Below are 25,026 nucleotides of genomic sequence, written 5' to 3' on the forward strand. Positions count from 1 at the left end.
TATACAGCTTTCTGGATGATTCTGAGAAGATTTATATGCATTTAAACACAGATGCAGATGGATTCTGACAGGTGGGTTAGGAGTTCCCTCTTCAGGCAACCACATACTTTAAAGACCCCACAAGAAGCCAGAATATCAGTTTGAATATGTATCCCTGTGTTTCAAAGAGAAGTCATCAAGCAGATAGGGTCCTATGTATTAGGGCTGCAGGAAAAAGCAATTCCAATTTAGAGACATTATAATAGAGAGATATGTATTTGACATTTACACATATAAACCATCAAAATGTACAACTGGTTGGTCTAATTCTAATTTTCCACCAGGCTGCAAACCTGGTAAGCAATTTTTCCTAGGTAATAACATTTTGAGGGAAATGTATTTAAATTACAGTACTTTATGGCATAATGCTATAGCATCACCTAGTTCTGTGACCACAGCTAAAGGTTTGTCAGTATTCCATTAAACTTTTTGGAGGCAGTAATGCTTTGGTCCTTTGCCTTGTTAACAAAGGTTCCTTCAAAAGTACTTTAAATCAAGTATCACATAGAGCTGTGGGTATCTGATGCATATGATTTTGTATTTACAAGATTGGGGTAGTTAGGAACCACAAATTTGGGAAGGATCAACTGTTTTCATAGAAAGAGAGTGGTCTTACAATGAAACAACTTCAGGTATTATTGGGATCATTTGAGTATAAAAGAGCTATTAAATAGGATCGGACTCTCTCTTTTCACAATAGAGGAGCAAGAGTCTTTACTAATGCTGGGCAAGCCACAAAAACTCCAGAAATGTCATTAAAGGCAAGTTTTAATGTTTAAACTTAACTGAACTTATCTGGAAATGTTTGTATATCAGAAAATGTTCAGAATTTGGTTCAATTTGAGTGTGGGAGGATGCATTTTTCTATTCTTATATTATCAGGACCAATATGTCTGTCATTATTACTTACTTATCAGTCACAAACCTATCTGTTGCCTACCGTTTTTTGCTAGTGGTAATATCAATATAACTGTTTCAATATACTCTCTTGTATTTCTTCATGATGCTGGAGGGTATTCTAATTACTTAGAGGTGCCATGTGTGAAAGGGAAGATGAGCAGGAGGAAAAGGAAAGCAGGAACATGGTGATCAGTTGTTCTCCATGTCTGCTTAACGTAGGTCAGGAAGTAATGGGCTTATTCTGCAGCAAGGGATATTTAGGTTAGATGTGAGGAAAAGCTTTCTAATTGTAAGGGTAGTTAAGCTCTGGCATAATCTTCAAAGAGACATTGTGGAATCCCCATCATTGTATTTTTAAGAACAGGCTGGAAAAATACCTGTCAGGGATGATCTAGGTTCACTTCATGCTGCCTCAGCACAGGGGACAGGACTAGATGACCTCTCAAGGTCCCTTCCAGCCTTGCATTTCTATGTTTCTATGGTCTCTAACATTCTATGTATGAACTCAGCAAAGAACTGTGACTATTTTGGGTTACTTCTTGTGCTTGAAACAAGGGTCATGCAAGGGTCATACTTCTTTCTTTTGGATAATCAGCAGCTGTAGTAATAGCAGTCAAAAACCAGGTTAATATTTCAAATCCAATCAAGTTTGCTAGTGGTAGTGAGCTGTTATTAGTTGACAGTTGTTCGGTGCCCTACACTGAAGTGAGTTGGTGACTTCACTCCAATTCATAAAGTATATCCACAGCACAAAAATCATCACTACAGCAGAGATTAATTTGTGTCTTTGTTACAAATCTCAACAGAGAAGTCAAAGACCAAATGGATGTGAAGGTTAAAATACACTCTCACCCATGGAAGTGTTCTCTGCAGCTTAGGTGAGAGTTGTATTAGCAAAGAAGTGTAGGGAAGCTTGTCTTGGGATATGGAAAATTTTAATCTCTTGTCTGTCGTGCTGAATTCATTTTAATTATATTTTAAAAAAACCTATCCTTTTCATTCTGAGCTTTCAGGACTGCTGAGATACTGCAAAAAGTATCTCCTTTGGTTTCACATCTACTTTTCCTTCTTCCATGCAAGAGATGCATATCCAAGACAGCATAAGGCTCACACTCATATTGTCACTGCTGATTTCCCATGTGGCCAGTTTAAACGGGAAGAGGATGTTAACTAAACTAGCAGCAAGATTCCTTTAGGTGGAGGTGAGGGCAACATCTGGCTTTCTAATCTTTCTGTTTTTACCAGTGTAGGCATGTAAGGATTTCTGTTGTTCCACAAGCCTCTCAGGCATATAGAATGTGGAGCTACAACCTCCTGTCTACATTGTTGTTTTGGTAATTGTTTTCTTTCTTGAAATGAGTTAGGATAATTTTGGTGTTGAGCATATTGTCATCAGATCTTTGTGTCATCAGATAACTTTGTTATCATGCACAAAGTTAAAGCAGTTTAATGTACATACTGCCACCATCCTCAAATGAATACAGTAAAGCTGACATTGATAATACTGCAACAAGCATGATACTCCCAGAGCTTCCAAGAACATCTGGAATGTGGTGCTTTTATACCCTCTACAAACCTGCTCAGCTCTGCTAGATGGTGTGGAAGGAGTGGGGGCTGTGGCCTTGCCTTGTGCCTTAGCTTCACACAGTCTCATACATTTTAAAGTTTGATGAATGAGTAAATCTGGATTTGAAGTCTGAGTTCAAAGAAGTTATGCAATATCATGCTGTAGGTTATCCTTTCATTCTGATAAATACAGACCTATCCAGTTGTGTTTTTATTCATAATCATTCCGTAAACCTGATTTTTTTCCCTCTAAAACCCACTTCATATGCAGATCTCTATAAGACTAAATAAATAAAAACCCAATTGCCACCCATTTAATTAACAGAAACAAACAAAAAAAACCCTACAAAAATAGTTCCATCTCCAATTTTCCCACTTCATTCTGTGTTTGATTTGTACCATCTGTGTATATAGATTGTTAGCAAGGCGGATAAGAGGGAGTAAAAGCGGGGGGACAATTGTACCGGGCCACAAGCTCAGCCTCCTTCCCCTCTCCTCCCACACCCGCCAAAACATCTGTAATGTCTATGTAAATAAAGTGAAATGAGGTTCCAGTGAATACAATGTCTGAGGGCCCCAATTTTTTCTCAGTGGGCCCGATTATAAGCTCTACAGTGCAGGGACTATGTCTCCTTGGGTTTCTTCCAAAGCATTAAGAACACGAAATATTAAACTATGATGATAATCCACACAAAATCCATGTTTGCATCTGTTGGTCTGACTGGATACATAGCCATGGAAGCTGCAACCTTTCCAGGGGATGGGCTTCCACCTCAGAAATAGCCATGTGAGGACTGAAAAAGCTTCATGTGTCTACCCAAGTCTTGGCCTATTCTCCAAGAGCAGAGGTGTGCGTATATGAGTACGTTATACGGTTGGTAGTGCCATCTATTACTAAGGTTGCCTGTCACTGTTTTCAGTTTCTTATAACTTTGTTACATTCAGGCTAAAATTTGCATACTGGGTGTCTGTATTCAAATGTATTATGATCCAGTGTTTAATTACATGATTATATAATGGTTGTTGTTTTTTTTCCCACGGGGTCCTTCTCAGAGAAAAAATAATGTTATCAGACCTATAATGGCTCTCAGCTCCCTTTTTATTTGTTTCCTCTCTAAATTGAACAGTCACAGACTCGAAAGACTATCATCTTATGCAAGTCTTTCCATACCTCTGCTTATTTTCTTTGCCCATTTCAGGCCTGTTAAATTCCTGCCACATATTTTCTGAGATAGTGTGACCAGAACTGTGGGCTCAGTCACCACATGCAAATGAACTCTTATCATACCTGAGAATGAGGGAGAGCAACACTGTCTGTAAGCTGTGTTTGTGGCTTCTTGATCCTGAACTGTCATGGGGGTAACTCTACCGCCTGTGCAACTTAGCGCAACTTCTGGGCTACTCTTAAGTTGCATGAGTTGCACCAACCTCCAAGCCATACCCCAACATTCCAGCCAGTGCTGGGAGGTGATGTAGATTCTACATGCTGGTTCTATGCCTCTTGGGATTCCTTTATGTTCAGGGACTATTCAACTGACTGGTTAAACTGTCATTATAGCGGCACAAAGCGGTCATAGTGGAGGCCAGGTTCTGGCTCCATATTCTAGGTGGGTGTGCAGAACTGATAGAACTTTACTACTTACCCCATGACTATTTAGCTTCCTTATATAGCTCTTTAGAAGGACCTTATCAAAGATTTTTTTGAAACTCCCAATAAAATATGTCAAACTGTTTTCCTTTATCCACTACTTTGTTGACACTCTCAAAAGGACAAATATAATTTCAGCTGGAAAAATCCCTTAAATTCTGAAAATAATTAAATATTTATTGAAAGATACATTCATTAAGTCAGAGTATTAAAATGCTCTCTAGCAGGGTTCAGAAAAAAACAATGGTAAAGTATATACACCTTTGACATTACATAATTCTGGCTAAAGGTGAGGAAACACAGCAATATAGTTATGCTCAGATATTATATGAATAAAATGTACCAATTTGGTTTGCTGATATTTGTGACCACTCTTATTGATTTATTTGCAAATATTTAGCTAAGGGTTTGTATTTCTAAGAATGTTTTTGGAAAGCAAAATATTTGAGATACCCAGCGCCAATATAGTTGCAAGAATACTTAATCTGGAAGTGCTGTCATGGCCATTTTGAAAAACTTTCATTTATGCAACAAATTCATGAAATGATTACAAATGTTTGTGAATAACTGATAGAAATGGGGGATGGGTCTATTTTTAAATAAGGGAACAGAAACCAGGTAAAGTAGGTGATCAGTTCTGTCACTGATATTAAATATTTGTTCACAAACAAACCACAGAATAAAATTTTGATGTCCAAAACTATTTATGGAGAATTGCAAATAACAACAACAACAACAAAAATCGTAATCATGACCTGTTCTAGGATTACTTTTGGACAGAAAAAAGATATATGTTGATCACATAAATTATTTGCAACAATTTGACGCGTTCTAATTCTATCAATTCTACTCCCAGACTGCATTTACTGTATCTTAATCTGAGCAATGAGGAAAAATAATATTTTCCTTCCTCCCTGAGGGGCAATTACCTTATTAAACTTATCATACATTCAGTTTATCATGAATTCCACGAATGAAACTTAACTTACTACTCATTCTTTGATGACATTAATATCAATGCCAATTTGCTGAGATAGGTATAATTTCAGCTAAAACCAATCCCCACTAATATTTAATTTAATTTAAAATAATATTTTTTTCTGTATAAAGGAAGGATAATGAGCAGTTGTCATTCTTCTTTTAGGAAAATAATAAAAAAGTGGAAATATAAAGTACTGGATGTTTTCCAGGGGGGAAGTAGAAACATCATCATTTACAAATTACTAAAGCATGAGTGAATTGCACATATCCTCATTTATTTTTATGTCTGTCAAATCATTGTTCATGCCTACACAAAAAAGGTGCTTTTCTTTGTTAATATGTCAGTGTTCATTAAAGTGGTTTAGTGAGTAGGCCCAACTACATTTATTCAGCAACCCATATTTGATTTATGATTTATCTAATTTGTAACAATACTGTATTGCTTTAAATATGTGGCTTAATAACTGCTATCCAAGAAGCTTTTAATTTCTGCAGCAAATTGGCGGGAAAGACACAATTGCAATCTTCTGAAAGCAAACCAGATTTGACTATAGATTCTTCTAGCTTTGACAGGAAGTTGTCAAATTACTATTAAGTGTTAACATAACTTTTATATCTTATTTAGCATCTTAGACACTGAAGTGAGTTGTAAATAGTGCAGCGTTTTAACTTTGCAACATATTTTAGTACAGATATATACAATGTGACTTTTTTTTATAGAGTAACGTATAAAACCACTGAAAACTGAAACAATACTTGATAAAGGAATACTCCAAAATTTAAACTGAGGGAGATGGAAAATCTGTTTTCTGAGCAAAATGTGTAGTCTACAGCTAGAAATACTGAGAGCAATACTTTCATTTGGGAAAGAGGAGATATTTTTTAGAATATCTAACCAAAGTATTATATTGTCTCAGTCTGAAATCTAATACTGTAGTAAAAATTACCTTTGTCCTTGTGATGGGGCATCCTCTCCATACTGGCATGACAGAGAGGTTAATAAACCCCTTGAGAGGCTGTGTGGGAACCAGCCAATAGGGGAGGGGCTGTGAGGAGCAGCCAATCTGGGCTCAGCAGGCCCATATAAAAAGAGCCGCAGGGCAGAGTAGGGTCAGTTCCTCCCTGGAGCTAAAGGAGGGAGGACTGGATGGCCCCGGAAGGGGGGAGCACAGATTGTGACATAGCCAGAGGGCTGAGTCATATAAAGGATGCCATGGTCCTTGGAGTGATGTGGGTCCAGGCTCAGATGTGATGGCAGGGAGGCACCATTGGGAGAGGATGTACCGACCTATGGAGCTAATCCCCAAGACAGTCAGCAGGAGGGGCCACCATCATGTGTTGCACTCCGTCACAGTCCTGAGTTTATCTATTCCTTTCCTCACTTACTGCACCTACCTTGGGTTTTACGGAAGATTTATAAAGACAGGGCATGAGTCATCCTCAGCACTCCCAACTGGCCCAGACAGTTTTGGTTTCCATGGATACCTCAGAGTATGCTGGAATAGGGGAGTGCATTCAATGACCGTCCAGCCCAAGACTCCTTTCTCTTCAGGAGTCCAGGATACATAGCCCATCGGAGTTTTGAGCTGTGCACCTTTCTTTGGAAGTCTCCTTCGTAAAAGCAATTACTTCTGCTAGAGGAGTTGGAGAGATTGGGAACCTTATGATGGACCTTCCTTACACATTTATTTACAAGGACAAGGTTTCTTTGCAACTACATCCAAAGTTCATACCACAAGTGCCTTCTGAGTTCCACTTTAGCCAGATTGTTCACATTTCAGTGTTTTATCTTAAGCTTCACCACAGCACAGAGGAGACAAGACTCCGTTCCATGGACATATATAGTTTGTTTTCTACTTGCACATAATAGCACCCTTTCAAAAGTCCCCATGGTTGTTTGTCACTATTGCTGAAAGAAGGAAGGGGAAACCTCTGTCTTTCCAAAGGCTCTCTAAGTGGCTTTCTTCTTGTATCATTCTTTGCTATGATCTTATGAAAGCACCTCCTCACCAAACCCACTCTACAAGAGCCCGAGTGGCATCAGCAGCCTCCTTACAGGGAATCCCCCTCTTGGAGATATGCAGATCAGCCACTTGAGGCTCCGTACGCATCTTCACCTGGTATTATGCTCTGGTCCAAGCTTTGGCTGCAGATGCCTCCATCAGCTCAGTGATGCTCCACTCTGTGGTTCAGCGTACTTCCTTGCACCCTCTTCCTTGGTGAGCACTGCTTGGGAGTCACCCATAAGGAATACCCTTAGGAACCAGCACTTGAAGAAAAAAGAAAGGTTACTGACCATGTAAATACTGGAGTTGAGATGTATGATCCATGTGAATATTCAAGATCTGCCCTTGCGTGAGTCCTTTTGGGATTCACAGTAGAAATTGAATTGGAGAGAGGTGGTTGATCTGGGCCACTCTTTGTGCCCTTGGCTGAAAGCACAGGAGACGCAAGTCACAGGGGGGAATCAACAGACACTGCTATTGAAGAGTTTCTGGTCCCAGGCATACAGAGCACATGTGTACCCACAGTGAATACTTACAGGAACCATACATCTTGAGAAAATCTAGTTATAATTAGGTAATAACCTTTCTTTTTATTTCAGTTTCCACACATGCTACCACCTGTTCCATAATATTTTTGCTCTTGGAAATATGGAGTGCCAAAATTTTCTTCTCATCCCTGAACACAGATGGGTCACTTCATAGGTTGGAGTAATTCCCTGACCTGCAAAATATATCATGAAACCACAATGAAATTGTGAGAATGACGATAAGCTCATTTGCATGGGACACACATAACATCACCCATTGTTGTCTGTCTGTAGATAGATAGGTACATTTTTATGTACTGCTTTGCGCTACATCAGTTAAAGCGCAACTTAAACCAGTTTCAATGTGTGTGTATATTATGTGTTTGTGCGGGTGCAGCTAAATCAATGTTACACTTGTGCAAGTTTACCAACATAGAAAAGGCCTGCACTTGAGTGTTAAGCGATTATTTCTGCTAAATTAGTTGTCCTGCACCAGAGCCAGTATCTAAGATCCACTGCATCTTCAAGACCCCTGATTATATCAAGTGAATGAAGATCCCAATGAGCAGCTAGGTGGCAATAATGCTGTTTAACACAAGGATTATTATTTTCCTATCCATGTTGTTAACTACTAACTGTTGGTACTTTGGGTTAAAACCTTTAATGTATCAATTTTATAAACTAGGATCACAAGCTTTTGAGATTGAAAGACTGCATCTCCAGGTGTGATCTCACCTTTTCTTCAATTCTGCATATGATGAAAGAGTCTTGAGATTCCAAAAGCTTGTGAATTGCAGATTTGTGATTAGTTTAATATAATCCTTTATAATGATGTTTATTGTAGCATTTTCTGTATGAGACGGATGAGACAGGTTCTCAAATGCCAGCTATTGCTGACATTTAATCTGCTATAGGTCATAAAATACCAAGGCAAGAGAACCATTTTTATAATTTATTTTTAATAATAATATAGAAATATTAAAATAAATTCATATTGCACACAACACTGCCTTTTGCATTCTTTATTGTAACTGTAAATGGAATAAAATGAGTTGATATAAATTATAATTTTAAAAATGCAACATTATTAATGTATGTCTGGGAAATGGAATTGATGAAAAGTAAGAAGTTTATGTGTAATAGAGACCCGAGTTTAACTCTGCCTATGTTAAATAAAAATTGGGGACATTTGTCCATATCAGAATACCATGAAATAGTTCAGACAACTAACAGTCTTCTGAAGAAGGGAATAGGTTAAAACAAGGAAAATAAAGGACCATCAGGGCTAAGGAATGGAGGCAACTCTAAGTGGAAAAATGCATACACACCCTTTCTTTATGCTGACCCTGCCTACATAAGAAATACCCATAGGGACCAGCCCTTGAAGGAAAAAGTCATTTCTATTAATTCTTCTCTTTCTTGAGCATGTGCTTCTCGCTATGTCTCTCTGGCCTGGTCTACACTACGCGTTTAAACCGAAATTAGCAGCGTTCTACTGATTTAACCCTGCACCTGTCCACACAATGAGGCCCTTTATATCAATATAAAGGGCTCTTTAAACCGGTTTCTGTACTCCTCCCCGACGAGAGGAGTAGCGCTGAAATCAGTATTGCCATGTCAGATTAGGGTTAGTGTGGCCGCAAATCGACAGTATTGGCCTCTGGGAGCTATCCCACAGTGCACCATTGTGACCGCTCTGGAAAGCCATCTGAACTCAGATGCACTGGCCAGGTAGACAGGAAAAGCCCCGCAAACTTTTGAATTTAATTTCCCGTTTGCCCAGCGTGGAGTTCTGATCAGCACAGGTGGCGATGCAGTCCCAAATCTAAAAAGAGCTCCAGCATGGACCATATGGGAGGTACTGGATCTGATCGCTGTATGGGGAGACAAATCTGTTGTATCAGAGCTCCGTTACAGAAGACGAAATGAGTGACGACATTTACCCAGAATCACCCGTGACACTGTTTTTGCATTGGGATCTCAACCCAGAATTCCAATGGGCAGGGGAGACTGCGGGAACTATGGGATAGCTACGGGATAGCTACCCACAGTGCAATGCTCTGGAAATCGACACTAGCCTCGGTACATGGACGCACACTGCTGAATTAATGTGCTTAGTGTGGCCGCGTGCACTCGACTTTATACAATCTGTTTTACAAAACCGGTTTATGTAAAATTGGAATAATCCCGTAGTGTAGACGTACCCTCTCACATTTAAAATATAAAAAAAACAAGGTCCAGATTTATAAAGGAATTTTTTGGAACCTAAAAGTGCTGATAGTGCCTAGTGAAGTTTGCAGAAACACCCAAGCAGGTTAGGCTTCTAACTCCTATTGACTAAATATCTTTGTAAATCTGGCTCCAAGAGCCAAATCCTAAATGGGTGTGTGCACCAGCCAGAGTCAGCAACAACACTGTGTTTATGGACGAAACTGTGAAGAACCTACATCGGGAGACTTCTGATCACCTGTGCATTGTGGAGGAGGCCACAGTGGTGATATTTCCCACACTGCACTAGGGAGTTGGAGAAAGTGAGTTTATTGGGGATGTGATCAGTGGATTCTAGCTAGGGTGACCAGATGTCCCGATTTTATAGGGACAATCCTGATATTTGGGGCTTTTTCTTATATAGGCTCCTATTACCCCCCACCCTCTGTCCTGATTTTTCACACTTGCTGTCTGGTCACCCTAATTCTAGCACAGTGCAAATCCACAAAGACTAAAACACCTCTTGGTGTACCAGTACTCCTACACTCCTACACCCATCCTGAACTAACCCATCCTGAACACCCATCCTGAACTAACCAGCCACCAACTGGCTACATGGATTAAGAACATAAACATAAGAACATAAGAAAGGCCGTACCGGGTCAGACCAAAGGTCCATCTAGCCCAGTATCTGTCTACCGACAGTGGCCAATGCCAGGTGCCCCTGAGGGAGTGAACCTAACAGGCAATGATCAAGTATAAACCGGTTTTGTAAAACAGATTTTATAAAACACTAAACACATTAAATCGGTGGTGTGCGTCCACGGTCCGAGGCTAGCGTCGATTTCTGGAGCATTGCACTGTGGTAGCTAAGCTATCCCATAGTTCCCGCAGCCTCCCTTGAGAAATTCATTGTCGCGGGTGGTTCTGGGTAAATGTCGTCAGTCACTCCTTCCGCTGGGAAAGCAACGGCAGACAAGCATTTCATGCCTTTTTTCCCTGGATTGCCCTGGCAGATGCCATAGCATGGCAATCATGGAGCCTGTGTAGCCTTTGTGACTGTCACCGTATGTGGACTAGATGCACAGAGGCGATTCAGCAGCACTACACAGCAGCATGCTTTTGCTTTTGCATGATAGCAGGGATGGTTATCAGCCATATTGCACCATCTACCATACCATAAATTGGTAATAAGATGATTGTGGCTACCAGTCCTTTTGCACTGTTCCATTTGTGCTGTCATAAGTGCCCCTGGCTGCTCTTAGCCAGAATGACTCCTGAGTCAATCCCTCCTTTTGGTATCTAAAAATAGAATCAGTCCTGCCTAGAATATGGGCAAGTCCTAGAATATGGGCAAGTCCCTAGTCCTGCCTAGAATATGGGCAAGTGTACTAGAGAACCACTGTATCAGAGAACCAGAGAGCACAGCTGCTCTGTGTCAGATCCTGCAGAAATTATGAGCTGTATTCTATTCACAGGGGGTGCTCCTGCAACAACCCCACCTGTTGATTCCGTTCTTCCCTCAGCCTTCCTGGGCTACCATAGCATTGTCCCCACTTGTGTGATGAAGTAATAAAGAATGCAGGAATAAGACACAGTGATTTGTTAGTGAGATATGAGTGGAAGGCAGCCTCCAGCTGCTATGATAGTCCAGACAGGACAGTAAGGAGTGTGTAGGAGAGGAGCCCAGCATCCCTCTGCTAGTTCAGGGCACTTGAATCTTTTCTTTACACATGAAGGGTGGGGGCTGATGGAGCTCAGCCCCCTGTTTCTATGACGATGATGGTTATCAGCCATACTGCACCATCTACCATGAAAAATTAGGACCAGGCACCCTTGATCGACCTAACAGATGCTGGTCATCATGGTTACCAGTCCTTTTGCACTGCCCTTTTGCCAATAGGCTGATGATGTACCAGTCTTATTGCACCATCAGCCACCAGTGCTGCAGCATCGGGTCTATCTGCAGCATTCAGTAAAGATAGGGTGACATGTTAGAGTCAAGAGAGGATTGTTTTCCCTTTCACTTCTGGGGTGGGTAGGGGATACACTGTGTTTGACCCTAGAAGCATTTGGAGCTCAGCCAAGAATGCAAATACTTTTCGGAGACTGCAGGAACTGTGGGATAGCTTGAGTCCTCCAGTCCATGAGCGTCCATTTGATTCTTGGGCTTTCGTTCGTTTGTCACGCAGCAGTGCGCTGAGCCCCTGCTATGGCGTCTGTCTGGAGATTTTTAAAAATGATTTTGAATGCGCTGATAGAACAGATTTGCCTGCATCACATCCGCATGGTCCATGCGGGAGCTCTTTCTTTATTTTGATTTTTAACTGCATCGCCACCCGTGCTGATCGGAGCTCCACGCTGGGCAAACAGGAAATATTCAAACCTGTCTACCTGGCCACTGCATCCGAGCTCAGATTGCTGTCCAGAGCGGTCAGTGGTGCACTGTGGATAGCTCCGGAGGCCAATACCGTCGATCAGCGTCCACACTAACCATAATCCGATATGTTAATATCTTGTTAATGAGGAGTACAGAAACAGTTTAAAGAGCCATTAAAATCGATATATGGTGCCTCCTAGTGTAGACCAGGCCCAAGTGATCTCTCTCCTGCCATCCATCTCCATCCTCTGACGAACAGAGGCTAGGGACACCATTCTTACCCATCCTGGCTAATAGCCATTTATGGACTTAGCCACCATGAATTTATCCAGTCCCCTTTTAAACATTGTTATAGTCCTAGCCTTCACAACCTCCTCAGGTAAGGAGTTCCACAAGTTGACTGTGCGCTGCGTGAAGAAGAACTTCCTTTTATTTGTTTTAAACCTGCTGCCTATTAATTTCATTTGGTGACCCCTAGTTCTTGTATTATGGGAATAAGTAAATAACTTTTCCTTATCCACTTTCTCAACATTACTCATGATTTTATATACCTCTATCATGTCCCCCCTTAGTCTCCTCTTTTCCAAACTGAAGAGTCCTAGCCTCTTTAATCTTTCCACATATGGGACCCTCTCTAAACCCCTAATCATTTTAGTTGCTCTTTTCTGAACCTTTTCTAGTACTAGAATACCTTTTTTGAGGTGAGGAGACCACATCTGTACACAGTATTTGAGATGTGGGCGTACCATGGATTTATATAAGGGCAATAATATATTCTCAGTCTTATTCTCTATCCCCTTTTTAATGATTCCTAACATCCTGTTTGCTTTTTTGACCGCCTCTGCACACTGCGTGGACATCTTCAGAGAACTATCCACGATAACTCCAAGATCTTTTTCCTGACTCGTTGTAGCTAAATTAGCCCCCATCATGTTGTATGTATAGTTGGGGTTATTTTTTCCAATGTGCATTACTTTACATTTATCCACATTAAATTTCATTTGCCATTTTGTTGCCCAATCACTTAGTTTTGTGAGATCTTTTGAAGTTCTTCACAATCTGCTTTGGTCTTAACTATCTTGAGTAGTTTAGTGTCATCTGCAAACTTTGCCACCTCACTGTTTACCCCTTTCTCCAGATCATTTATGAATAAATTGAATAGGATTGGTCCTAGGACTGACCCTTGGGGAACACCACTAGTTACCCCTCTCCATTCTGAGAATTTACCATTAATTCCTACCCTTTGTTCCCTGTCCTTTAACCAGTTCTCAATCCATGAAAGGACCTTTCCTTTTATCCCATGACAGCTTAATTTACATAAGAGCCTTTGGTGAGGGACTTTGTCAAAGGCTGTCTGGAAATCTAAGTACACTATGTCCACGGATCCCCTTGTCCACATGTTTGTTGACCCCTTCAAAGAACTCTAATAGATTAGTAAGACACGATTTCCCTTTACAGAAACCATGTTGACTATTGCTCAAGAGTTTGTTTTTCTATGTGTCTGACAATTTTATTCTTTACTATTGTTTCAACTAATTTGCCTGGTACCGACGTTAGACTTACCGGTCTGTAATTGCCAGGATCACCCCTAGAGCCCTTTTTAAATATTGGCGTTACATTAGCTAACTTCCAGTCATTGGGTACCGAAGCCGATTTAAAGGACAGGTTACTAACCTTGGTTAATAGTTCCGCAACTTCACATTTGAGTTCTTTCAGAACTCTTGGGTGAATGCCATCTGGTCCCGGTGACTTGTTAATGTTGAGTTTATCAATTAATTCCAAAACCTCCTCTAGTGACACTTCAATCTGTGACAGTTCCTCAGATTTGTCACCTACAAAAGCCAGCTCAGGTTTGGGAATCTCCCTAACATCCTCAGCCGTGAAGACTGAAGCAAAGAATCCATTTAGTTTCTCCGCAATGACTTTATCATCTTTAAGCGCTCCTTTTGTATTTTCATCGTCAAGGGGCCCCACTGGTTGTTTAGCAGGCTTCCTGCTTCTGATGTACTTAAAAAACATTTTGTTATTACCTTTGGAGTTTTGGCTAGCCGTTCTTCAAACTCCTCTTTGGCTTTTCTTATTACACTCTTGCACTTAAGTTGGCAGTGTTTGTGCTCCTTTCTATTTGCCTCACTGGGATTTGACTTCCACTTTTAAAGTCTTTTTATCTCTCTCTGCTTCTTTTACATGGTTGTTAAGCCACGGTGGCTCTTTTTTAGTTCTTTTACTGTTTTTCTTAATTTGGGGTATACATTGAAGTTGGGCCTCTATTATGGTGTCTTTAAAAAGGGCCCACGCAACTTGCAGGGATTTCACTTTAGTCACTGTACCTTTTAACTTTTGTCTAACTAACCCCCTCATTTTTGTATAGTTCCCCCTTTTGAAATTAAAGGCCACAGTGTTGGGCAGTTGAGATGTTCTTCCCACCACAGGGATGTTGAATGCTATTGTATTATGGTCACTATTTCCAAGCGGTCCTGCTATAGTTACCTCTTGGACCAGCTCCTGCGCTCCACTCAGGATTAAATCTAGAGTCGCCTCTCCCCTTGTGGGTTCCCGTACCAGCTGCTCCATGAAGCAGTCATTTAAAGTATCAAGAAATTTTATCTCTGCATTTCGTCCTGAAGTGAAATGTTCCCAGTCAATATGGGGATAATTGAAATCCCCCACTATTATTGGGTTCTTAATTTTGATAGCCTCTCTAATTTCCCTTAGCATTTCAACGCCCCACTTCTTAGAGTTGAGAATTCAGTCCCTATGCCCTGTTTCAACACATTTTTCTCATAGCCAAAACCCTTTTCCTTGGCTTTGTTCCATTTATCAGGATTTGGCCCTGATAATCTGTTTCAGACTTATATTCAGGGCCTGATTTTTCAAGTGAGGCTCAACTTGGCCTCTGATTTTTGCGTCTACAATGAATTGCACATGTGAATATTTGCAGCCATATTTACAGAGATGTAAGCACTATAGAATATGCTGCAAATGTTGTACAAGTGTTTGTGACAGAGGCCTCCTGTTTTAAAAAAAAATCAAAAAAAAATCAATCAGACCTTTGATTTCAAAAACATATTTGGATTTTTTCAGTGTTCATATACCGAAATCAGCTAGCTTTATTTTAAACTAAAGTCTGTTTGTTAAATTAAAGCATATTGTCTTTTAAATCTCTTTGTAACAGAGTGGCCTGCCTTTTTATGGGCCAGGAGACCTGGGGCTGGCCAACCCTTTTTAATTAGCCCTGCCACACCTGTGTTGGGTCTAAGTCTTAGAAAGAGAGGAAGCCCAGCCGTTTGGGGCTGGCTTTTGAAGAGAGCAGTTGAGTTGGCTTGTGACTGGAGAGTTGAGTTAACTTCTGTAGTGGGACCCTCGAGTAAAAAGTCAGGCTCCAGAGAGGCAGTTCTTGGGTCATTGTTCCACAAGAGGAACAAGGAACTGAAGAGAATACCAGCAGGGGCTGAAGTCCATTGAGGTGTAAGCCACTCCCAGTGAGGAGAAGCTTGGGGAGTTAGTGAGAATATGACTTTAGCCTAGGAGGAGTGAAAGATCTTTTGTTTATGTTAACCTGGGACTGTTCTTGAAGGTGACACTTATTTTGGGACTTTGAGTTCCCTGGAAGTGGATTGAACTTTTAAGTGATCTGTCTGGAGAGATAGGACATAAAAGAACCTGATGGAGACAACCAAGGGGAAAGCCCAGTAACCCTGCAACCAGACACCAGGCGGTGCCGACTGATGATTTGCTTCTGTGCGCATGAGGCTTGCTCTGGGGCAAGGCTCCATTAACATTCAATCAGTTTGGTAGGAATATGAATAGATACAGTTTTTTAAAATGATTTAACACATTGTGATGGATGCTGGAGTTGAAATTTTTTCCCCTGAAACATTTGAGATCAAACTATAACAACTTGAGACCTAGGCAAACTGATTTGGATAAAGTAAATATCTTCCATTGTATAGCCAAAACACAATCTCAGTCTGAATGGATTCATTCCAGGATTTGAATCCTGGGGTCTTTGGTGTACTCTAGAAGTTAGGCAGTTAGGATTAAGCCCTGGTGGGAGATGGAAGTGGGGAGCTTAAGCACAAACTTGTGATGAAAATAAATTTACAAAGTGGAAACTAAATATTTCATAAAATAAAGACAAAGAGAAGAAGCTTCTAAGATGCAGCGGCCACCAGAGTTGCTCTGTGTTAAGATGCAGGCAGTTGAGAAGGAACTGGAGTGGCAGTGAGTCCGCTCCTCCCTATCTATATACCATTGCTCTGGAGCACAAGGTTGTACAGTGTGCACACGTGGACCTGCAGACACTGCTCATTTAAATCTTAAGTTGAGAGTGCACAGATGTGTTCACATCCTATGGTGGAGCACCACTGGGATATGCTCAAAGAAGGAAACTAATTCCCACCCAGCTCTAACTGTAGTCCTGTCAGGGCTCACAGGCTAACTGGCTGACACGCTTCCTGTTTGAATATGGTGTCAGAGGAAGCAGTGTTGCTAGAGGTGCTGTCAGTTGGGTCAGACATAGAACTCATAGCACTTCTACTTAGAAATGGGATGTTAGCCCTGATCTCCCAGCCAAATTCCAGATCAAGAAATTACATTCTGCATAATTAAACTCGTGCTGTTATTTCATCTGGAAAAGGTATTTTTCTTTACTTCCTTTTATAAACTTGTTCTCTGTGCTCTTAAATGACTGCTTCCTTGCACACCAGAGCAAACTGTATTTCCTTGATGGGTAAAGTGATCATTATATATCTCTTATGTACCTTTATAATAGAGCTGTGAGGTATAGGTTGGTTAACATTTGTAAAGTGCTTTGGTAGTTGTTACAGAAATGCAAAGCATCTTTTTCTCTCTTTCATTTTCCTGGCCTTTTTACTGCCTGCAGTTCAGTTGTGACTGGAAGCAAAAGCCACACAAGAAAGGCTAATCTTGTAGTATTTGTAGCGTGACAAGATTGTCTCATAAGAAAAACTCTTCTAAAAAATGTCAGGCCAGTTTTTTTAACTAAATAAATTCACCTGTGGCTAATCAGTGCTTTTTCTGGAGTCAAACCAGTAACCTAAGGGCTCAAAGTTACTAATCTCCTGTGCCTTCCATTCACTGCCTGAAGACTTTCTTTTTTGATAGCACTGTATTGTTTTTTGGCTTTGTAAAGCTATCTCATCAACAAAATGCAATCATTATAGGCCCTTTTCAGTGTTTGTTAAATGAAAGATAAAAATTTGGTTAGTTAATATGGATTATTTTTACTAATTTAATTTTTATTTCACAGTACAAGAACAGCATTATTAAACTTCTTGGCCTGAATTGATTAGAGATTCTACATTTTATATTTAGTTTTTATTTTCTTTTTGCTTAAATGAAATAAATGTGAAGGGTGCAGTTCTATACAATTCTGGGATGCCAATATAACCCTGCAGCAGAACAGCACAAAGTATCTTCAACATTATCCTGATTCTCCATAAAAAGCACAAATAAGTAACAACTCAGGTTTTTTACCTTTTCTTCCACAATATTTACCTTGGATAAGCTTTTTTGTTAAGGGTAAGTGCAAAGGAGAAGCCTTTTATATGTTGCTCTGGAGACCCTTAATGGATGCCTTATAACTGTACTGTTTGAGGGCCATTTTTTGGTTGCTGAGGTGACTGAGCTACTCAGAAATCTTATAGGGATATGGAGAGCCAATGGTGGCAATATTTGAGGGTTTTGATACATTTCTATTACGGTAGTTCTAAAGGGCCCCAATTGATATTCTGAATTACAAGCCACAACCCGTTCTCCACCCTGCTCAAACAGCACACAGTCAAAAGGCAAAATCAAGCCTTATGGGGTTTGCTTTTTTCTTATAATGTTGAACATGCACCTAGAGTTTTACCAGTAGAGGCATTCTATAAATAAAATAATATTAAAACAAAACTAATTATGTTATGGTTTTTTCCAAGGTCCCAAATTTTCTTTAACTCAAAGTTGTTTTTTCTACAACAACAAAGAAGAAGAAATGTTATGTAACAACCTTAATATATAAAAAAAATTATATTCTAATGCAACATATATATTGGAATCCAAGTATGATGAAAGTGCAATGACACAAAACCCTGCTGTTTATCAGCTTTACAGGCTGATTCTTGTGTAGGAGTTTGAAAAAAACTTCCATTAAGATTCTAAAAAAACTAAATTGTGCTTTTGATAGAAGCTAATGTGTAATTTTGTTTAGACAACTATTGTACTAACACATATGGCAACAATTTGTAGTTCCAAGGACTATGGTAGCAGACAAAGAACTGTAACTGCTCTTAGAGTTGCTAGCAGAATTAAAACAGAATTTTAATTTTTATTTCTCAAAATTGTTGTTTTCCAGTCCATTAACTCCATCTCTTTTATGGAATAATATCTCCAGTTGAGATTGGCTGCTTGACCCTCAGAAGTGAGCATTATTTTAAAAGGGGGGAGCATATTAATGCTCATAATTATAGATTTAAGTATGCTATCTACCATCACCCTATTTATATGTTAAAAAAAATCAAAACCAAAAACACAAACCCTATTTTTAAAATAGCCTCAGTGACTTTTTTTGTGGGGTAGAGAGTTACTTATCTGCTAAATGTTCAAAGCCCATTAAACAAATGGATAAAAAGGCCAGATTTGTTTCCATTTCAAGTGGAAATGAGACACTGAGGTCCATTTAAACACTGAATTTTCCCAGAGCATCACAACTACAGATACACTTGTGCCAGATAACCTTGTGTGAATCTACTTTGAAAATAGCCCTCAACATTTCTCCATTCTTACTGTGTTGGATGGTCTACTGGTAGCATACTGGGTTGTATACAAAATATGAATGAACACCAGTTTAAAACCTCTGCATCTTATTTATTTATGTATATCCAGTAGTTTCTGTATTCTATGCATCTTAAAAGTGTGTAACAAAAGGTTTTTGTATGATAGAAAAATACTTACATACCCACAACAGCCATATAAAGGTTGAGAGGGAAAAGAAAGGAGACAAAAAAAATGAGAAGTATTTCACATATTCACACCTAACCTCTTACGTATAGAAATATCACAGTTGTTGGCTATCAGCATCACTAAGAGCAGACAACCTTCCATTGCAAAAAGAAGATACCTACTACTTAATCCTCATCACACGCCACTATAAGTAGCATTTATAGCCTACTTCAGTCCAAAAGAGGTAAAACTGATAAAATGCTTGAGTAGTTCTGACATTTCACTGATAAAAATGAAAAACAAACATAACCTAGATGGTCCATCCTCACGGGCAGGTGAATTCCAGTTGACTCTGAAGAAGAAAACCATTCAGATGACAGACCACTCTCTCCATAGGCTGTATAACAATCCTCCCCAATTGATGAAGTGGATCCATCCTCACCATTATTTACAGAAGATCTATGGCCAATAAGGCAGGGGGAGAAATAAATGGAGTGCTGGTAGTAGATGTCTCATACTGAACCAGATCAACTTCAGTATACAATGTTTTATTCTGTTGGGGGGCAGTAGAAAAAGAAATATTCCTTCACACTCCGTCCTAACATCCACAAAGTCTTTCACAGTGGAATTGTTTTGGGTGGGTGACAGCTCTTAGTGAATCTGTACTGTCTCCAATTGGTTACAGATTCAAGTTTTATGCTTAATGTTAGGTTTTCATGTTACTCGATGAAGAAAACACTCTCTTCTTTTTTGGACAGACCAGTGGTTTGAGTAGACAAGAGCTAGTTTTGTCTTTCTTGAATTTTGGGAACTCTTATTCATTGTGGTTTTGGAAACATGACTGCCCTGTAAGTTAGATCCTTGTTTTTCCTGGCTGGAGAAGGTCAGGAGGGAAGTATTGTGGAGGGAGTCAAAACCTCCATGTGGGAGTGGGCTAGCTGCACATTGTCCTTAAGGAAGCTATAATGTGATGCTTACTTTGTTTGCATTGTTTGACAATGATCTCACCAAGTATCATATCTGTATCATATTCCTCATTTGTTAAAGGTAATTGAGAAGGTTGCAGCTGGTAGTTTCTGGAATTCCCAGACTTCTTGTATCCAGTCAGTGGGGATTTTGACTTGGATTTGAGATAGAAGCAATCAGTTGTACTATCTTCTAGCAGTGAATGAATATAAAGTACCATATCCTCATCTGAGGAGAGTGGGAGGATGGCATAGAGCCACTTCTCTACTCCTCCAGTCTAAATGGCCCTGAGATCTGGCAACATGTGACAATGCTTCCCAATCTTGGCACTCTCTCTCCCTGTTCCAAGATGCCACCCCACCCCACTTCTGTGATGTTCCAAATGAGATCAGAAATGTTGCTTCACTTCAGTTTCTTAAAACTAATGGCAGTTCATTATGCATCCTGGCACTTTCTCCATGATATTCATGGCCACCCAATCAGAGTAATGTTAGACCAGAGGGCAGCAATGTACTATATAAATCAACAAGCAGGAGCAAGATCCAAGTGCTTATGTGCAGAATCACGAATACTGCAGAACTGGAGAATTGTCCCCCCACATAATAATCTCCATGATTTACCTACCAGGCCTCTGTGATGTGGTGTCCGCTCCACACTGGCATGCAAGGGGTTAATAGAGCCCTACAGAAGCTATGCGAAAAGTAGCTAATAGAAGAGGGGCTGTGATAAGCAGCCAATCAGAGCCCAGCAGGCCCACATAAAACGAGCCTCAGGGCAGAGCAGGGTCAGTAGCTGCCTGGAGCTTGAGGGGAGAGGGCTCTGTCTGGAGTAGGCTGTAACACTGTAGAACCATGGACAGCTCAGTACAGGCAGGGACCCTGGGGAGAAGAGAGAAGGTTACAGAGATGGAGGGTGCTGTGGCAGTGGCGAAGGCAGCAATAGTAGAGGCGCAGCAGGAAGCTGCAATCCACAGGGTCCGTGGACTGGGACCTGGAGTAGTGGGCAGGCACAGATTCCCCCCAACTCACCTATGGGGAAGTGGCAGGACAATTGACTGCAGTTGCTACTGGGGAAGTGGCTGGACTGTGGAGGAGCCAAACCTCCCCCAGAGGAAGGGACATGGACAGTGACACAGCTGGAGGGCTGAGCCATGAAGAGGATGCTGCTGTTCTGGAGCTGAGAGAGGAGCTGTAGGTGGGAGCAGTGACAGAGTGCCAGTGTGCAAACTGTAGATGGAGAGGCGTCGGCTTTGAGCTAATCCCTAGAGTATCAAGAGGAGGCACCAGTCTGGCAGAGAGAACTGTGCTCTGTGACAGTCTCCAAAACACTATGCCAGAGTTCCTAAACAGGAATAATCTAGCTGGACCATGAGTCAACTTGATTTTTCACAGCCAAGCAATAGTGGCAACCCTGATCAATATGAAATGTCAGATCTTCTGCTCCCAGGGAGGATGCAGCTGCAGTTCTTTAGTAGACACCCTACTACTCCCCTGACCTGATCTTCTTCTTTATGGCTACCCTCTGACACCACTAATCCTCAGAACCTTACTCCAATTGAGGGAGGAGCTGGTGATGGCCATTTTAATAGCACCTTCATGGTTGAAACAAGAATGATAGTTGGATCTCACGAAGAGAGGGAAGAGCATCTTTGCAAGCAGGCTGGCTAACCTAGTGAGGAGGGCTTTAAACTAGGTTCACCGGGGGAAGGAGACCAAAGCCCCGAGGTAAGTGGGGAAGTGGGATGCCGGGAGGAAGCACAGGCGGGGGACTGCGGGAGGGGAGGACTCCTGTCTCAGACCGGGAGAGCAGGACAATCAGCGAATTATCTTAAGTGCCTATACACAAATGCAAGAAGCCTGGGGAACAAGCAGGAAGAACTAGAAGTCCTGGCACAGTCAGGGAATTATGATGTAATTGGAATAACAGAGACTTGGTGGGATAACTCACATGATTGGAGTACTGTCATGGATGGATATAAACTGTTCAGGAAGGACAGGCAGGGCAGAAAAGATGGGGGAGTTGCGTTGTATGTAAGAGAGCAGTATGACTGCTCAGAGCTCCAGTATGAAACTGCAGAAAAACCTGTGTGTCTCTGGATTAAATTTAGAAGTATGAACAACAAGGGTAATGTCGTGGTGGGAGTCTGCTACAGACCACCAGACCAGGGGGATGAGGTGGACGAGGCTTTCTTCCAGCAACTAACAGAAGTTGCTAGATCACAGGCCCTGGTTCTCATGGGTGACTTTAATCACTCCGATATCTGCTGGGAGAGCAATACAGCAGTGCACAGACAATCTAGGAAGTTTCTGGAAAGTGTAGGGGACAATTTCCTGGTGCAAGTGCTGGAGGAACCAACTAGGGGAAAAGCTCTTCTTGACCTGCTGCTCACAAACAGGGAAGAAATAGTAGAGGAAGCAATAGTGGATGGGAACCTGGGAGGCAGTGACCATGAGATGGTCGAGTTCAGGATCCTGACACAAGGAAAAAAGGTAAGCAGTAGAACAGAGACCCTGGACTTCAGAAAAGCAGACTTCGACTCCCTCAGGGAACTGATGGGCAAGGTCCCCTGGGAGAATAACATGACGGGGAAAGGAGTTGAGGAAAGCTGGCTGTATTTTAAAGAAACCTTATTGAGGTTGCAGGAACAAACCATCCCGATGTGTAGGAAGAAAAGTAAATATGGCAGGCGACCAGCTTGGCTTAACAGTGAAATCCTTGCTCGTCTTAAACACACAAAAACAGCTTACATGAAGTGGAAGATTGGACAAATAACCAGGGAGGAGTATAAAAGTATTGCTCAGGCATGCAGGTGTGAAATTAGGAAGGCCAAATCACACTTGGAGTTGCAGCTAGCCGGAGATGTTAGGAGTAACAAGAAGGGTTTCTTTAGGTATGTTAGCAACAGGAAGAAAGTCAAGGAAAGTGTGGGCCCCTTGCTGAATGAGGGAGGGAACCTAGTGACGGAGGATGTGGAGAAAGCTAGTGTACTAAATGCTTTTTTTGCCTCTGTCTTCACAGACAAGGTCAGCTCCCAGACAGCTGCACTCTGCAGCACAGTATGGGGAGGAGGTGACCAGCTCTCTGTGGAGAAAGAAGTAGTTCGGGGCTATTTAGGAAAGCTGGATGAGCACAAGTCCATGGGGACAGATGCGCTGCAGCCGATGGTGCTAAAGGAGTTGGCCGATGAGATTGCAGAGCCATTGGCCATTATCTTTGAAAAATCATGGCGATCGGGGGAGGTCCCGGATGACTGGAAAAAAGCAAATGTAGTGCCCATCTTTAAAAAAGGGAAGAAGGAAGATCCAGGGAACTACAGGCCAGTCAGTCTCACCTCAGTCCCTGGAAAAATCATGGAACAGGTCCTCAAGGAATCAATCCTGAACCACTTAAAGGAGGGGAAAGTGATCAGGAACAGTCAGCATGGATTCACCAAGGGCAAGTCATGCCTGACTAACCTAATTGCCTTCTATGATGAGATAACCGGCTCTGTGGATGAGGGGAAAGCGGTGGATGTGCTATTTCTGGACTTTAGCAAAGCTTTTGATACAGTCTCCCACAGTATTCTTGCCAGCAAGTTAAAGAAGTATGGGCTGGATAAATGGACAGTAAGGTGGATAGAAAACTGGCTAGATGGTCGGGCTCAACAGGTAGTGATCAATGGTTCCATGTCTAGTTGGCAGCCAGTATCAAGTGGAGTGCCCCAAGGGTCGGTGCTGGGGCCGGTTTTGTTCAATATCTTCATTAACGATCTGGAGGATGGTGTGGACTGCACCCGTAGCAAGTTTGCAGATGACACTAAACTGGGAGGAGTGGTTGATATGCTAGAGGGTAGGGATAGGATACAGAGGGACCTAGACAAATTAGAGGATTGGGCCAAAAGAAATCTGATGAGGTTCAACAAGGACAAGTGCAGAGTCCTGCACTTAGGACGGAAGAATCCCATGCACTGCTACAGACTAGGGACTGAATGGATGGGCAGCAGTTCTGCAGAAAAGGACCTAGGGGTTACAGTGGACGAAAAGCTGAATATGAGTCAACAGTGTGCCCTTGTTGCCAAGAAGGCTAATGGCATTTTGGGTTGTATAAGTAGGGGCATTTCCAGCAGATTGAGGGATGTGATCATTCCCCTCTACTCAGCACTAGTGAGGCCTCATCTGGAGTACTGTGTCCAGTTTTGGGCCCCACACTACAAGAAGGATGTGGACAAATTGGAGAGAGTCCAGCAGAGGGCAACAAAAATGATTAGGGGGCTGGAGCACATGACTGATGAGGAGAGGCTGAGGGAACTGGGATTGTTTAGTCTGCAGAAAAGAAGAATGAGGGGGGATTTGATAGCTGCTTTCAACTACCTGAAAGGGGGTTCCAAAGAGAATGGATCTAGACTGTTCTCAGTGGTAGAAGATGACAGAACAAGGAGTAATGGTCTCAAGTTGCAGAGCGGGAGGTTTAGGTTGGACATTAGGAAAAACTTTTTCACTAGTAGGGTGGTGAAGAACTGGAATGAGTTACCGAGGGAGGTAGTGGAATCTCCTTCCTTAGAGGTTTTTAAGGTCAGGCTTGACAAAGCCCTGGCTGGGATGATCTAGTTGGGTTTGGTCCTGCTTTGAGCAGGGGTTTGGACTAGATGACCTCCTGAGGTCCCTTCCAACCCTGAGATTCTATGATCTAGTTCATCTATCTGTGGCAATGCTTTAACGCCTCCCTCTCAGGTCAGATCTGACACAGAAGTTGGGTACCATGAGCACCCCAACCTCGTATCTCTGAGCCTCAAGATTTGGCTCCTCGATGGCTCTTGAATTTAATGTTGTGCTGCTCAGCAGAAGTCCAGTCTGTACTTTTGTAATAATAGGAAGCCCTCTA

At 41.6% G+C, this 25,026-nt stretch overlaps 1 protein-coding gene and 1 long non-coding RNA gene across 3 annotated transcripts in view; one reads left to right on the forward strand and one right to left on the reverse strand.

Annotated features, from left to right (window-relative positions):
- The window catches only part of LRP1B (LDL receptor related protein 1B), a 1,239,928-nt gene that overhangs the window by 635,216 nt on the left and 579,686 nt on the right, over positions 1 to 25,026 (forward strand). The window lies entirely within an intron of this gene.
- LOC120374594 overlaps positions 7,767 to 25,026 on the reverse strand; it is a 34,162-nt gene continuing 16,902 nt past the window's right edge. For both annotated transcript variants that reach the window (XR_005586164.1, XR_005586165.1), the window contains exon 3: positions 7,767 to 7,861. This is a non-coding gene — a long non-coding RNA (uncharacterized LOC120374594). The remainder of the gene's footprint in view (positions 7,862 to 25,026) is intronic.

This window comes from Mauremys reevesii, linkage group 11 (assembly GCF_016161935.1).
Source record: "Mauremys reevesii isolate NIE-2019 linkage group 11, ASM1616193v1, whole genome shotgun sequence".
Lineage (NCBI taxonomy): Eukaryota > Metazoa > Chordata > Testudines > Geoemydidae > Mauremys > Mauremys reevesii.